General features: G+C 41.2%; 1 long non-coding RNA gene across 1 annotated transcript in view; it reads left to right on the top strand.

Annotated features, from left to right (window-relative positions):
- Positions 1-11245, top strand: part of LOC138974299 (uncharacterized) — a 78043-nt gene extending 66798 nt beyond the window's left edge. Inside the window, exons 2-3 of the long non-coding RNA XR_011458385.1 lie at positions 8718-8857; positions 9874-11245. This is a non-coding gene — a long non-coding RNA (uncharacterized lncRNA). The remainder of the gene's footprint in view (positions 1-8717; positions 8858-9873) is intronic.
- Positions 11246-15000: the final 3755 nt, after the last annotated feature.

Genomic DNA, 15000 nt, shown 5'->3' with positions numbered 1-15000 from the left:
TTTGTGTATGGTTTTATTCATAGTTAATATGTAAAGCGCGGAGAGCATAGTTTACTGTGGTTCGCGCTATATAAGCTGTCATTATTATTATTAGTAGTATTATTAGTATTATTAGTATTATTATATATTTGCAAGCAAAGATTAGAGAACGCTGAAAACGACCAAAAGAAGTATTGCTTATAATTATGTGCAATCGAGCTTTATGAATAAGAGAAATTGTTCTTTGAACGGCATTCTCTGTTGTGCTGTTCTGATTGGAAGTCTCCTGCGCACAGCTCTAACGTGAGCAATGCAAATCGTTTCCACTACCATTAAACATATGTAAAAGCTTAAAATTGACGGCACTTGCGTTTAAAACTTATGACGCCGAAAATACTAAGTTTCCCTCTAATTAAACTAGGCCAACAATTTATTACGACACATTTCGCACCCAAATTAAAGCTTTGCTTCCCGTGTCATTTCATTCAAACTGTTTATGCCAGTTAAGGCCGTTAACTTGACCATCTGGATCACCTTGCGGATTAATTATTTCGTTTACAGGGATCAGGTGACAGCCGCTCAAATACGGGTACCCGCAAAATCGACTGGAAAAAAACAAAAGGGCCCAATTAAAAATCGACAATAAATCACAATAGTCAAAACTTTGCAACGTTTACATACGAGAAGAAAGCCAAATCAATGATCTACCCCGAAAAGATTCTTTTGTTCAGCTAGCTTACGTATTTCGTGTGCTATGCTATTCCTACTGATGCAGGTGCAGATAGCAACGTTTTTTTGTCATTTGTTTTAGGGGTATTGTGACACAAAGCGCTGTATTTCAGCAATAACTCGGTGGATTGCTTTGACACTTTTACAATATTTTACAAACACACTAGACGTACTCCGAATAACATGTTTGATTGTTACGCGTATTTGTTCAGATGTTATGCAATGTTTCGAAATACGTTTTTAAACTCGTCATATAGGATTGTTCACCTGTGTTCAAAACATTCATGACTTCTCATGTCTTTTGACACATGATTGATACAAACACTGCAACACTTTTATATGCGTATAAGCACTGACGCAAATTTGCTAGGCCAATAAACACGCTTGATACTTTAGGGATTATTCTTGTGCCACAGTTATGCCCAGCAAAGCGTGACCGCAGCGTGTTTTGACAGGCACGCAGCAATAACCACTGTCAGAGCGAAACAGCGTGAACGTTCCATTTTTTTCTCATATGTTTGCATGACTAGCAAATGTACGCCAGTGGTTACACGAAAATGAAACTTCGACAGTATCTTCGACAAGCGCTTAGAACTGTACCCACGGAATACGCGCTATATAAGCTTCATATTGATTGATATTGATTGATCTGTATCAATTATTTATCTGTAGACATGCAAAGTCATGATTTTTGTTTAGACACAAGTGAACAATCCAGATACGATTTTTTAAAAAATGTCGAAACATTGCATCACATCTGAACAAATACGTGTAACGATCAAAAATCAATACAGATAATGTCGACTATCATTAAACATATATACGTAAAAGCTGAAAATTGACATAACTTTCGATTTAAACTTATGACGCGCGCACCGAAAATGCTTTAGGTTTCCCGCCTCTTTAAGTTAGTTTACAATAGTGTGAGAATTATGAACAGTGCAAGAAACTCTGTATTGATCCTTTTAGATTATTCTGAAACAAAGGTAAGCTACCCAGAAACCAACACAACGGTTGCATTTCAAAGTGGTAACTTACTTTACCAAGCATCTCCATATACCACTGTTTTGTGGAATTAAGTTCTGGATATGTATTTCTATAGAACCTATAAACCATGTGTGAATTTAGCAAGGAAACATTAAAATGAAAATTGTGATAAACATAATTATCTTTATTATTTTTTTGTTTTAAAGGCCAAAAGTAGTTAAATGCGTTGTTATGTATTATACCTGGTACATAATTGGTACAACTGAGATACATTGTGTGTCGGCTGGAAAGGATACTGTTCATCAATGAGGGATTGTGGATAGATTATATGAACATAATTTTATTGAATAACTATGCTTTACAAATTCTGAATAAGTTACTGGTAAACGAGTTCAGTAAAATAATCACGTTGGAATGGTTCTGAATATATGATTAGAAAATAAATACAGTAAATTATCACATTGTAACGATTACACTTACTTGGAAAGAGGTTTAGTAAAGCATTATACTGTAAGATTTCTAAATGCATTACTGGTCAAGATGTTCCGTTGAGTAATTTGTGTAAAAGGACAATGGGTAAGTTAGTCGAAAGAAGCATATAAGGTTCCTTTGCTGTAATGATTTTATTAATAATTCCAATAAATAATGTTGCTGTAAGGATTTAAAATAAATGACGGGAAAGTAAGTTGAATAAATATCTAGTCCATAAAGACACCAAAATCTAGCCTTCTCATACAGTCTCTTGTCATACACGCTCAATACATGACACGAGATGAATAAAATAAACTATATATGCAATGTTGATATCGACTGTCATTTCTACTGGAAAGGATCATGTTCACGTCGGTGTCCGTGTTAAATTTAAGCTGATTTTTAACAACAACAACAACAACAACAACAACAACAACAACAACAAACAGGTTACTAGTATAGTGAAATAGGCTATTCCCTATTGCTTGAATTTGCGTAAGAAGGTATCAGTATATCTTAGAACAATTTGTAAGCATCTGACAAAGCCGCGTAATTTCTCAGAACAGTCCCTGTCGATAAAACCAGAGAAGTAGGCAATACAAATCTTGCAAACATAAGAACTCCAAGCAGCAAATAACAAACAATTATATTATTTGTATTATTATTTAAGAAGACTTTTTTAAATATCCTATTTTGATTTTTAATGAAGTGGACTAGCAATTATATCAACCATAAGGTATTTATGATTATACAGGATAACAAGAGTATGTACGAGGGTGTATGTGAGGGTGCGGGTATGGATATGTGTGGTTGCATGGGTTATGTGTGTATTGATGAGTACTTTTATGTGTCTATGTGTTCTGCGAGTGTGTATTTATGTGATGTTACACGAGCAAAAAGAAAACATTCTATTTGTTATATTCAGACAATAAAATTGTATTAAATTGAATTAAATTGAATCTAAAATTCCTAACCACATGTAAGTAATCACTCTTAATAAGCTATGCTTATTAAACAAAATACACAAATAAATGAATAAATATATATAAAAAGATTAAAAAAAACTTAATAACTAAATAACTAAATAAACAAATGAATAAATAAATACATTAATAAATAAATAGATAGTTGTTCTTAAATCACTCACTCTCTCACTCACTCACTCACTCATTCACTCACTCACTCACTCACTCAATCAATCAATCAATCAAACAACCAATGAAATAATCAATCAATCGATTAAACAATCAGACAGAAAATAATTATAGAAATCAATTTAATTTTATTCATGAATGAATACAAAATTAAACATGAAAAACGTACGCAAAACGAGATCACGCAAATAAATAATTCATCTAATGACCCATTCAAAGAATATCTAACGTTCGAAATCAAACAAAATGGACAGCTTCACACATCTCAATCAATAATTAAACGACCAACAAACAGCAACACAAAATGGACAGCTTCACACATCTTAATCAATAATTAAACGACCAACAAACTACAACACAAAATGGACAGCTTCACACATCTTAATCAATAATTAAACGACCAACAAACTACAACACAAAATGGACAGCTTCACACATCTTAATCAATAATTAAACGACCAACAAACAAGAACACAAAATGGACAGCTTCACACATCTTAATCAATAATTAAACGACCAACAAACAACAACACAAAATGGACAGCTTCACACATCTTAATCAATAATTAAACGACCAACAAACTACAACACAAAATGGACAGCTTCACACATCTTAATCAATAATTAAACGACCAACAAACTACAACACAAAATGGACAGCTTCACACATCTTAATCAATAATTAAACGACCAACAAACTACAACACAAAATGGACAGCTTCACACATCTTAATCAATAATTAAACGACCAACAAACAAGAACACAAAATGGACAGCTTCACACATCTTAATCAATAATTAAACGACCAACAAACAACAACACAAAATGGACAGCTTCACACATCTTAATCAATAATTAAACGACCAACAAACTACAACACAAAATGGACAGCTTCACACATCTTAATCAATAATTAAACGACCAACAAACTACAACACAAAATGGACAGCTTCACACATCTTAATCAATAATTAAACGACCAACAAACTACAACACAAAATGGACAGCTTCACACATCTTAATCAATAATTAAACGACCAACAAACTACAACACAAAATGGACAGCTTCACACATCTTAATCAATAATTAAACGACCAACAAACAAGAACACAAAATGGACAGCTTCACACATCTTAATCAATAATTAAACGACCAACAAACAACAACACAAAATGGACAGCTTCACACATCTTAATCAATAATTAAACGACCAACAAACTACAACACAAAATGGACAGCTTCACACATCTTAATCAATAATTAAACGACCAACAAACTACAACACAAAATGGACAGCTTCACACATCTTAATCAATAATTAAACGACCAACAAACAAGAACACAAAATGGACAGCTTCACACATCTTAATCAATAATTAAACGACCAACAAACAACAACACAAAATGGACAGCTTCACACATCTCAATCAATAATTAAACGACCAACAAACAGCAACACAAAATAAATAGACACAAAAAGTTGAACAACGATTTATCAGAAAATTACACTGACAGTAATTATAAAACAAATGAACAAACTGACCCAGAGAATAAATATAAATTGATGAAAATATAGGTAAGATAAATCAACGAATAAACAACCGAATGAAAGAAAAAGCAAACTACCGACATTTAACAACAAAAGTGAATGAATGAAATCAAGAAAGAATGAACGAACAGAGCAGGAATGAAGAAGAACGAACAGAGCAGGAAGGAAGAAGAACGAACAGAGCAGGAAGGAAGAACGGACAGAGCAGGAAGGAAGAAGAACGAACAGAGCAGGGAGGAAGAACGAACAGAGCAGGGAGGAAGAAGAACGGACAGAGCAGGGAGGAAGAACGAACAGAGCAGGAAGGAAGAAGAACGGACAGAGCAGGGAGGAAGAACGAACAGAGCAGGGAGGAAGAAGAACGGACAGAGCAGGGAGGAAGAACGAACAGAGCAGGGAGGAAGAAGAACGGACAGAGCAGGGAGGAAGAAGAACGAACAGAGCAGGGAGGAAGAAGAACGAACAGAGCAGGGAGGAAGAAGAACGGACAGAGCAGGGAGGAAGAAGAACGAACAGAGCAGGAAGGAAGAAGAACGAACAGAGCAGGGAGGAAGAAGAACGGACAGAGCAGGGAGGAAGAAGAACGGACAGAGCAGGGAGGAAGAACGGACAGAGCAGGGAGGAAGAAGAACGAACAGAGCAGGGAGGAAGAACGAACAGAGCAGGGAGGAAGAAGAACGGACAGAGCAGGGAGGAAGAAGAACGAACAGAGCAGGGAGGAAGAAGAACGGACAGAGCAGGGAGGAAGAAGAACGAACAGAGCAGGAATGAAGAAGAACGAACAGAGCAGGGAGGAAGAAGAACGAACAGAGCAGGGAGGAAGAAGAACGAACAGAGCAGGGAGGAAGAAGAACGAACAGAGCAGGGAGGAAGAAGAACGAACAGAGCAGGAAGGAAGAAGAACGGACAGAGCAGGGAGGAAGAAGAACGAACAGAGCAGGAATGAAGAAGAACGAACAGAGCAGGGAGGAAGAAGAACGAACAGAGCAGGAAGGAAGAAGAACGGACAGAGCAGGGAGGAAGAAGAACAAACAGAGCAGGGAGGAAGAAGAACGAACAGAGCAGGGAGGAAGAAGAACGAACAGAGCAGGGAGGAAGAGGAACGGACAGAGCAGGGAGGAAGAAGAACGAACAGAGCAGGGAGGAAGAAGAACGGACAGAGCAGGAAGGAAGAACGAACAGAGCAGGGAGGAAGAACGGACAGAGCAGGGAGGAAGAAGAACGAACTGAGCAGGAATGAAGAAGAACGAACAGAGCAGGGAGGAAGAAGAACGGACAGAGCAGGGAGGAAGAAGAACGAACAGAGCAGGAATGAAGAAGAACGAACAGAGCAGGGAGGAAGAAGAACGAACAGAGCAGGGAGGAAGAAGAACGAACAGAGCAGGGAGGAAGAAGAACGAACAGAGCAGGGAGGAAGAAGAACGGACAGAGCAGGAAGGAAGAAGAACGAACAGAGCAGGGAGGAAGAAGAACGAACAGAGCAGGAAGGAAGAAGAACGAACAGAGCAGGAATGAAGAAGAACGAACAGAGCAGGAAGGAAGAAGAACGGACAGAGCAGGAAGGAAGAAGAACGAACAGAGCAGGGAGGAAGAAGAACGAACAGAGCAGGAAGGAAGAAGAACGAACAGAGCAGGGAGGAAGAAGAACGAACAGAGCAGGAAGGAAGAAGAACGAACAGAGCAGGAAGGAAGAAGAACGAACAGAGCAGGGAGGAAGAAGAACGAACAGAGCAGGGAGGAAGAAGAACGAACAGAGCAGGAATGAAGAAGAACGAACAGAGCAGGGAGGAAGAAGAACGAACAGAGCAGGAATGAAGAAGAACGAACAGAGCAGGAAGGAAGAAGAACGGACAGAGCAGGGAGGAAGAAGAACGAACAGAGCAGGGAGGAAGAAGAACGAACAGAGCAGGGAGGAAGAAGAACGAACAGAGCAGGAAGGAAGAAGAACGAACAGAGCAGGAATGAAGAAGAACGAACAGAGCAGGAAGGAAGAAGAACGAACAGAGCAGGGAGGAAGAAGAACGAACAGAGCAGGGAGGAAGAAGAACGAACAGAGCAGGGAGGAAGAAGAACGAACAGAGCAGGGAGGAAGAAGAACGAACAGAGCAGGGAGGAAGAAGAACGAACAGAGCAGGGAGGAAGAAGAACGAACAGAGCAGGAATGAAGAAGAACGAACAGAGCAGGGAGGAAGAAGAACGAACAGAGCAGGGAGGAAGAAGAACGAACAGAGCAGGGAGGAAGAAGAACGAACAGAGCAGGGAGGAAGAAGAACGAACAGAGCAGGAAGGAAGAAGAACGAACAGAGCAGGGAGGAAGAAGAACGAACAGAGCAGGGAGGAAGAAGAACGGACAGAGCAGGGAGGAAGAAGAACGAACAGAGCAGGGAGAAAGAAGAACGAACAGAGCAGGAAGGAAGAAGAACGAACAGAGCAGGGAGGAAGAAGAACGGACAGAGCAGGGAGAAAGAAGAACGAACAGAGCAGGAAGGAAGAAGAACGAACAGAGCAGGGAGGAAGAAGAACGGACAGAGCAGGGAGGAAGAAGAACGAACAGAGCAGGGAGAAAGAAGAACGAACAGAGCAGGGAGAAAGAAGAACGAACAGAGCAGGAAGGAAGAAGAACGAACAGAGCAGGGAGGAAGAAGAACGGACAGAGCAGGAATGAAGAAGAACGAACAGAGCAGGAAGGAAGAAGAACGAACAGAGCAGGGAGGAAGAAGAACGGACAGAGCAGGGAGGAAGAAGAACGGACAGAGCAGGGAGGAAGAAGAACGAACAGAGCAGGAAGGAAGAAGAACGGACAGAGCAGGAAGGAAGAAGAACGAACAGAGCAGGGAGGAAGAAGAACGAACAGAGCAGGAATGAAGAAGAACGGACAGAGCAGGAAGGAAGAAGAACGAACAGAGCAGGAATGAAGAAGAACGGAATGACTAAATAGCATTCAAATAAAAAACAACAGAAGAAACGAAAGAGAAATCAAATGATCACACGACGGAACAAACGAATTTTCGACTGAACGATTACATAAAGATAAAGACGTTTTAATAAATAAAGCTCGCCATGGTTATATATATGATTTCTAACTGGTAAACAGAGGATGTGTGAACAAGTCTGGAGTTAATTTCATGTTGTAGCCTACTCTAAAGGTATGTCGACTCTATATCATCTGTTTAAATAGCGTAGATATTGATTTGACTTTCTTCTCGTATGTCAAAGTTGCAACATTTTGCCTATTGTGATTTGTTGTCGGATTTTCATTCGGCCCAAGTTCCCTTTTTCGTCTTGTCGATTTTGAGGGTACCCGTTTTTGAGCGGCGGTCACTTAATCCCTGTAAAATAAATATTTATTCCAAAAGGTGATTCTGATAGTTAAGTGAACGGCCTTTAACAGGCATTTAATGAAATGACACTAGAACTAATGCTTTAATTTGGGTGCGAAATTTGTTGCAATAATTATTGGCCAAGTTTAGTTACTATAGTAAGTTTGTGTTCAGCAGGTAACTAACACTCGGTAGTCTTGTTAATCGAACAAAAGTCAAGATGATGGTTGGCGAATAAAGTAATTATTCAAACCCAATTCATTACATTAACTGACTACAAACTGGTGTCCGCCCGGTCGTTTTCACCACAGATAAAGTTCTAACGTGCCGATCTTTACAGATGAGTCTCTCTGGTCAATGAGAGTTTCTCGTTTGGGGCATGGTGACTGTTGGCAGCCATTTTCATTACATATTTTTTCAGGCATCCCTGTTATTGTGCAAATATTCACGATAGCACACATACAAATTGTTATGTTGTAAGGTTTTGGTAATAAGACACTTTTATTGTACCACTTTTCTGTGAAAGAGTCGGGGCACATCCGGAAATAAAGCATGGCCGAAGGCAGCATCATCTCTATGTCTTGAGTTACATCTCAAATGTCTGGAGAAGTGTTAGACCACCGCATGAAGAAACACAGACACAAGACGAAGTGCATTCCCTGAAAGGTTTGTGAATTCAATGTCAATTGAATATTTTTTTCTTCAAAACAGAATCTTCCTTTATTTTGTTAAAGTATCATTAAACCCTTTTTTGTAAAGTTTTGAATTGACTTAAGCTAAATATCTGTGTTTGTGTGTGTGCTTTGTGTGTGTGCTTTGTGTGTGTGCTTTGTGCTTTGTGTGTGTGTGTGTGTGTGTGTGTGTGTGTGTGTGTGTGTGTGTGTGTGAGCGTGCAGACCGGTTCCTTAATAACTATTGTACAGATGTGTGTTCGTGTTTGAGTCAAGTATTACATGTCAAGTTACCATTTATTGTCATTTTATCGAAAGGGAACTGATTATATTATCGCAATAATAAAATCACAAAAACACAAAATGTAGAGAACACGCAATGTTGTTATGACAATGAAGCCCAATCAATGTAAGAAGCTTTATTGCTGAAAGCGGCCCTTCATTGAGCACGAAGTCGGTTTTACGAAGACTTCCCGAAGTATTTTGACCAAATTAAGTGCTCACAGCTTCCTGCAGCCAGCTTCCTGAAGTAGACTTCGTCCAATTAACTTAAACCTTTCCAGGCCCAACCTTCCCGTGCTGTGTCTATGTGACGTGTTCACGGGACAAGACCGAACGTCCACTGGGACACCTAGCTAAAAGCAACATGTTGACTGCTTCCTGCGTAACGTAGGCATTTTGATGATCAATTTCTGACAACTAACACTGTGCACAGGAAGTAATCTTTGATCAACACGCTAGTCAGGATGCATGCAAACGCGTTACAGCGGATGAGCTGTCTCGGACACTGAACAGGAGAGACTAAGGAATCCAGACGCAATAGAGAACACACTTCACAACTTGGAGACAAGGTAGAGAGCAAACCAACGGTACAATGTTATAGTTTATGTTAGTGTATGTTATAGTTAATATTAGTGTATGTTATAGTTAATGTTAGTGTATGTTATAGTTATTATTAGTGTATGTTATTGTTAATGTTAGTGTATGTTATAGTTAATGTTTGACCAACAGACTGACCTACCTGGCTGTGGAGACGCGGAGAGCAGGGAAGAGTCCGACAGGGTAGGCAGCACACGACCAGTCAGACAACGACGCCAGCAGACCCCCGCCCAGCAAGATTCTTCGCCGGCATCACACCCAACATGGCTGCCACAGACCCCTTTCCCGCTCACGTGACCACATACTCTAAAGGTTCTGTCTAACTCTTGCTGTAGTGTGACCTCGCCAAGGCTGTAATATGCCACCACCGCGTCGAGCTAGCTTACAGCAGTGTTCTATCCAGTTCTGTGCGCGTAGTGCTGTACAGAATTGTTGAGCTAGCCCACAGCAGTGTTCTATCCAGCTCTGTGCGCGTAGTGCTGTACAGAATTGTTGAGCTAGCTTACAGCAGTGTTCTATCCAGTTCTGTGCGCGTAGTGCTGTACAGAATTGTCGAGCTAGCTTACAGCAGTGTTCTATCCAGTTCTGTGCGTCTAGTGCTGTACAGAATTGTTGAGCTAGCTTACAGCAGTGTTCTATCCAGTTCTGTGCGTCTAGTGCTGTACAGAATTGTTGAGCTAGCCCACAGCAGTGTTATATCCAGTTCTGTGCGCGTAGTGCTGTACAGAATTGTTGAGCTAGCTTACAGCAGTGTTCTATCCAGTTCTGTGCGCGTAGTGCTGTACAGAATTGTTGAGCTAGCCCACAGCAGTGTTCTATCCAGTTCTGTGCGTCTAGTGCTGTACAGAATTGTCGAGCTAGCTTACAGCAGTGTTCTATCCAGCTCTGTGCGCGTAGTGCTGTACAGAATTGTTGAGCTAGCTTACAGCAGTGTTCTATCCAGTTCTGTGCGCGTAGTGCTGTACAGAATTGTCGAGCTAGCTTACAGCAGTGTTCTATCCAGTTCTGTGCGTCTAGTGCTGTACAGAATTGTCGAGCTAGCCCACAGCAGTGTTCTATCCAGCTCTGTGCGCGTAGTGCTGTACAGAATTGTTGAGCTAGCTTTCAGCAGTGTTCTATCCAGTTCTGTGCGCGTAGTGCTGTACAGAATTGTCACCACATGTCCCAACTTGGCCCCGAACGGCAACGAGGGCGTACATGTTGGTTTAAACAGAATTTTATTCATAAACACACACACATGATAATACAACAAAATGTTTACAAAGAAGCGTACATGTAAACTTCCTTTCATCATAACGATCGTCCTGCAATGAACCTCAACACAGGAATTCATGGGGGTGACAGGGGGGATTTCGTAACGCGAAAATGACTGTCATTCTCCTGCTTCCGTGCCTCTACACAGCACAGGACGCGGGGTGCAGAGTGACGATGCTCACTGGACAAGATTGCAATACCAATCCAAAAACAACTAGACTGCCAACGTTCCAAAATTCAGAATAAAAAAACAAGAAAGTGTGTTGTTAGAACGTTTAATTATTGACGAAACAATACGTAACGTTCACACGGCGGTCTTTTAAGTTCACAGACTGTCAATCACTAATTATACACAACAAAGTTATGTCAATCACTAATTATACACAACAAAATTATGTCAATCACTAATTATACACAACAAAATTATGTCAATCACTAATTATACACAACAAAGTTATGTCAATCACTAATTATACACAACAAAGTTATGTCAATCACTAATTATACACAACAAAGTTATGTCAATCACTAATTATACACAACAAAGTTATGTCAATCACTAATTATACACAACAAAGTTATGTCAATCACTAATTATACACAACAAAGTTATGTCAATCACTAATTATACACAACAAAGTTATGTCAATCACTAATTATACACAACAAAGTTACGTCAATCACGAATTATACACAACAAAGTTATGTCAATCACTAATTATACACAACAAAGTTATGTCAATCACTAATTATACACAACAAAGTTATGTCAATCACTAATTATACACAACAAAGTTATCTGACAAATTGTTGAGCCGCTTGCAGGGAAGACACAAGCGAGCCATGATAAATGACGAAATGAATGGACGAGGCAATCACGTACGCACACAATCTAACACACACACACACACACACACGAACACACTCACATACACACGCACACACACACACACACACACACACACACACACACACACCCAAACACACACATAAACACACACACACACACATGCACGTGCGCGTACACACACACACACACACAAACACACGCACGCACACACACACACACAAACACACACACACACATACACACACACACACACACACACACACACATACATACATACCTACACACACACACACAACCTGATCATCATCATTATCATCATCATCTTTTGGCAGAACAAAATGTGTAGAGGTTATGATAGCGATGCATTCTTTCTTCGGGCGATTATATAAAATAGCAACAGCTTCATAATGTGACTGGGCGTGACAACATATATTTGCGACTAGATGAATACCCGCTTCGCCGGGTACGGCTTCGCCGGGAAGCAGTAGAGCCGAATACCCGGCTTTGCCGGGGACCCGGCTGTACGCCGGCTTCGCCGGCGCACCGCACGAAGGAAGGGAGATAAACGCGCAAAACACTGGAGAAGATAAGGAAGAGTAATACCTTCTAAAAATAGTAACGGGAATATGGATTGAGCGTTTTCGACAGTGACCTTCTAAAAATAGTAACGGAAATATGGATTGACGCCACACGAAGGAAGGGAGATAAACGCAAAACACTGGAGAAGATAAGGAAGAGTTACTGGGAATGGATCTGGGAAGATGAACAGAAAAACCAAAATCGGTTCAGCGCTGCGCGCTGAGAGCACGTGTTGAAAATTCTCATCGACCAGGTTGTGTCCGGGGTCTACCTGAATATGCCCACCAAATATGAAGCAGATCCATCGAGAACTTTGGCCGTGCATCACGCACACACACACACACACACACACAGACAGACACACAGACAGACAGACACACAGACAGACAGACATAAGTCGTATATATATATATATATATAGAAGCTGCGATTTGAAGTGTTTAATCGTGCTTGATCCCTTTATCTCATAGGGCAGCGATTTCCAATTTGTTGAGCCCGAAAACGCTAAACTGGTTTTATATAAATCAATACGGGGTAGTGGGAAAATTAATTTGTTGGAGCCATATCTGTCTGTTGCTTTCTGAAATAATGATTGCATGTACTGTGGGGTCTCGTTTATTTGCACCTTAAACATTGAAATCGCCTTATTAAATAATAACTGATCTTTGAGTGATAAAAAATGAAGGCTACTAAGCTAGAGAGACAGAGACAGAGACAGAGAGAGAGAGAGAGAAAGAGAGAGAGAGAGAGAGAGACAAAGAGAGAGAGAGAGACAGAGAGAGAGAGAGACAGAGGGAGACAATCAAACAGACAGACAGACAGACCGACGGACAGGCAGAGAAACAGACACTGAGAGTGAGACACAAAATCACGCGAAGACATCGAACACTCAATGACACACGTCAAAGTACAATGTCAACAACGTCTCCAATCTAAGTTACCGGTTGCGAACAAAACATTGTCGTTCCCGAATGTTACCAGCTCCGCCAGCCGTCTACCGGCGAGGGTGTCGGAGGAGGGGGAAGGAGGAGGGGGGGGGGGGGGGTTGGTGAACGGACAAAAGGGTGTGACCCAGACAGGGGAAACAAACCACGGCAATCATCGTCACTTCCACACGCATTTCCACACACGCATACACATACACACACACACACACACACACACACGCGCGCGCACACACACACACACACACACACATACATAAACACACATACACACATGCATGAACACACACACACACACACACACACACGCGCGCGCGCGCACACACTCAAATACACACATTCACACACACACACACCCACCCACCCACACCCACACACATACACACGCCCCCCCCCTCCAACACACGCCCCCCCTCCCGCACACCCACAAACACACTCACACATGTCCCCCCCCCCCCCCCCCCCCCCTTCATTCCCATAAAAGCCTGTCTTCAACCCGCCGCCCCAATACAGCGGAACTGACGTCATCAGCCAGCCAGACACAGCTTCATCATGTAATCAGTGGCAGTGTCGGGGGGGGGGGGGGGAGGGAGGGGGGAGTTGGGGTAGGGGAAAGGGGGTAGGGGGGGAAGCGCTGCCTGAGGCCTAGGCCATCCACACAGCGACAAGACAGGTAGTGTGTGGCTTCTCATACACGTTGATGTCTTGTTTTTCGACGTCCAAGTTGTCTGGTGAACCTGGCAGAGTGAGCCTATTGTTGCTTTCAACGGTGCTATAACTGTTGATAAAATACAAATAAAAAGAAGAGAGCTTTCAACAAACAAAACTCTACCAACCAATCAACAAACCAACCAAACAAACCAAGACGGACAAACAAACTAACACACGCGCTCGCAGGCACGCAGGCACACACACACACACACACACACACACACACACACACACACACACACACACACACACACACACACACACACACACACACACACACACACACACACACACACAGTTTGTGCATGTGTGCTTGTTGTGAGCATGTGTCTGTTGTATGTGTTTGTTTGCGTGTTTTTTTGACTGTGCATTGTGCTGCGCTGCGAAAAAATGTGATTCTTTGTATTTTATGCAAGCATGTATATGTGCTCTTTGATGAGTATTTTCCTTTTCATCTGAGACAAATCGCATTAGTTGTATATATCGTGTTGTGGTTTTGATTGAACTTGTAAATTGAACTTGTAAAGCGCTTCAAACTGTGGAGAAGCGCTATATACAGGGTGATACATAGAGATTACACAACGTCATCGAGTGAGGGACCGAAAAATATTGAAACTCGAGGATGATTTTTTTGTGGTATCAACCGAGACCGTAGGTCGAGGTTGATACCACACACAAAAATCATCCGAGAGTTTCAATATTTTTTGGTCCCTCACAAGATGACGTTTGTGTAATTTGTGTATACAATGATCAACGACAAAGACAAAAATTAAAACAAAAACAACACGAACTCTTTTCCATCGAGGAATGGTGGAAGGAAAAGAACGAACGTTGGCGTGTGAATACACAACCGGAAATAGATCTAGATCTAAATTGATCTCTATGACCCGTGCCTTGATACCATTGAGATCATAGGAGATG

Source organism: Littorina saxatilis, linkage group LG8 (genome assembly GCF_037325665.1).
Source record: "Littorina saxatilis isolate snail1 linkage group LG8, US_GU_Lsax_2.0, whole genome shotgun sequence".
NCBI lineage: Eukaryota > Metazoa > Mollusca > Gastropoda > Littorinimorpha > Littorinidae > Littorina > Littorina saxatilis.
The sequence above is the reverse complement of the archived record's forward strand: the minus strand, read 5'-3'. Positions and strand labels throughout refer to the sequence as shown.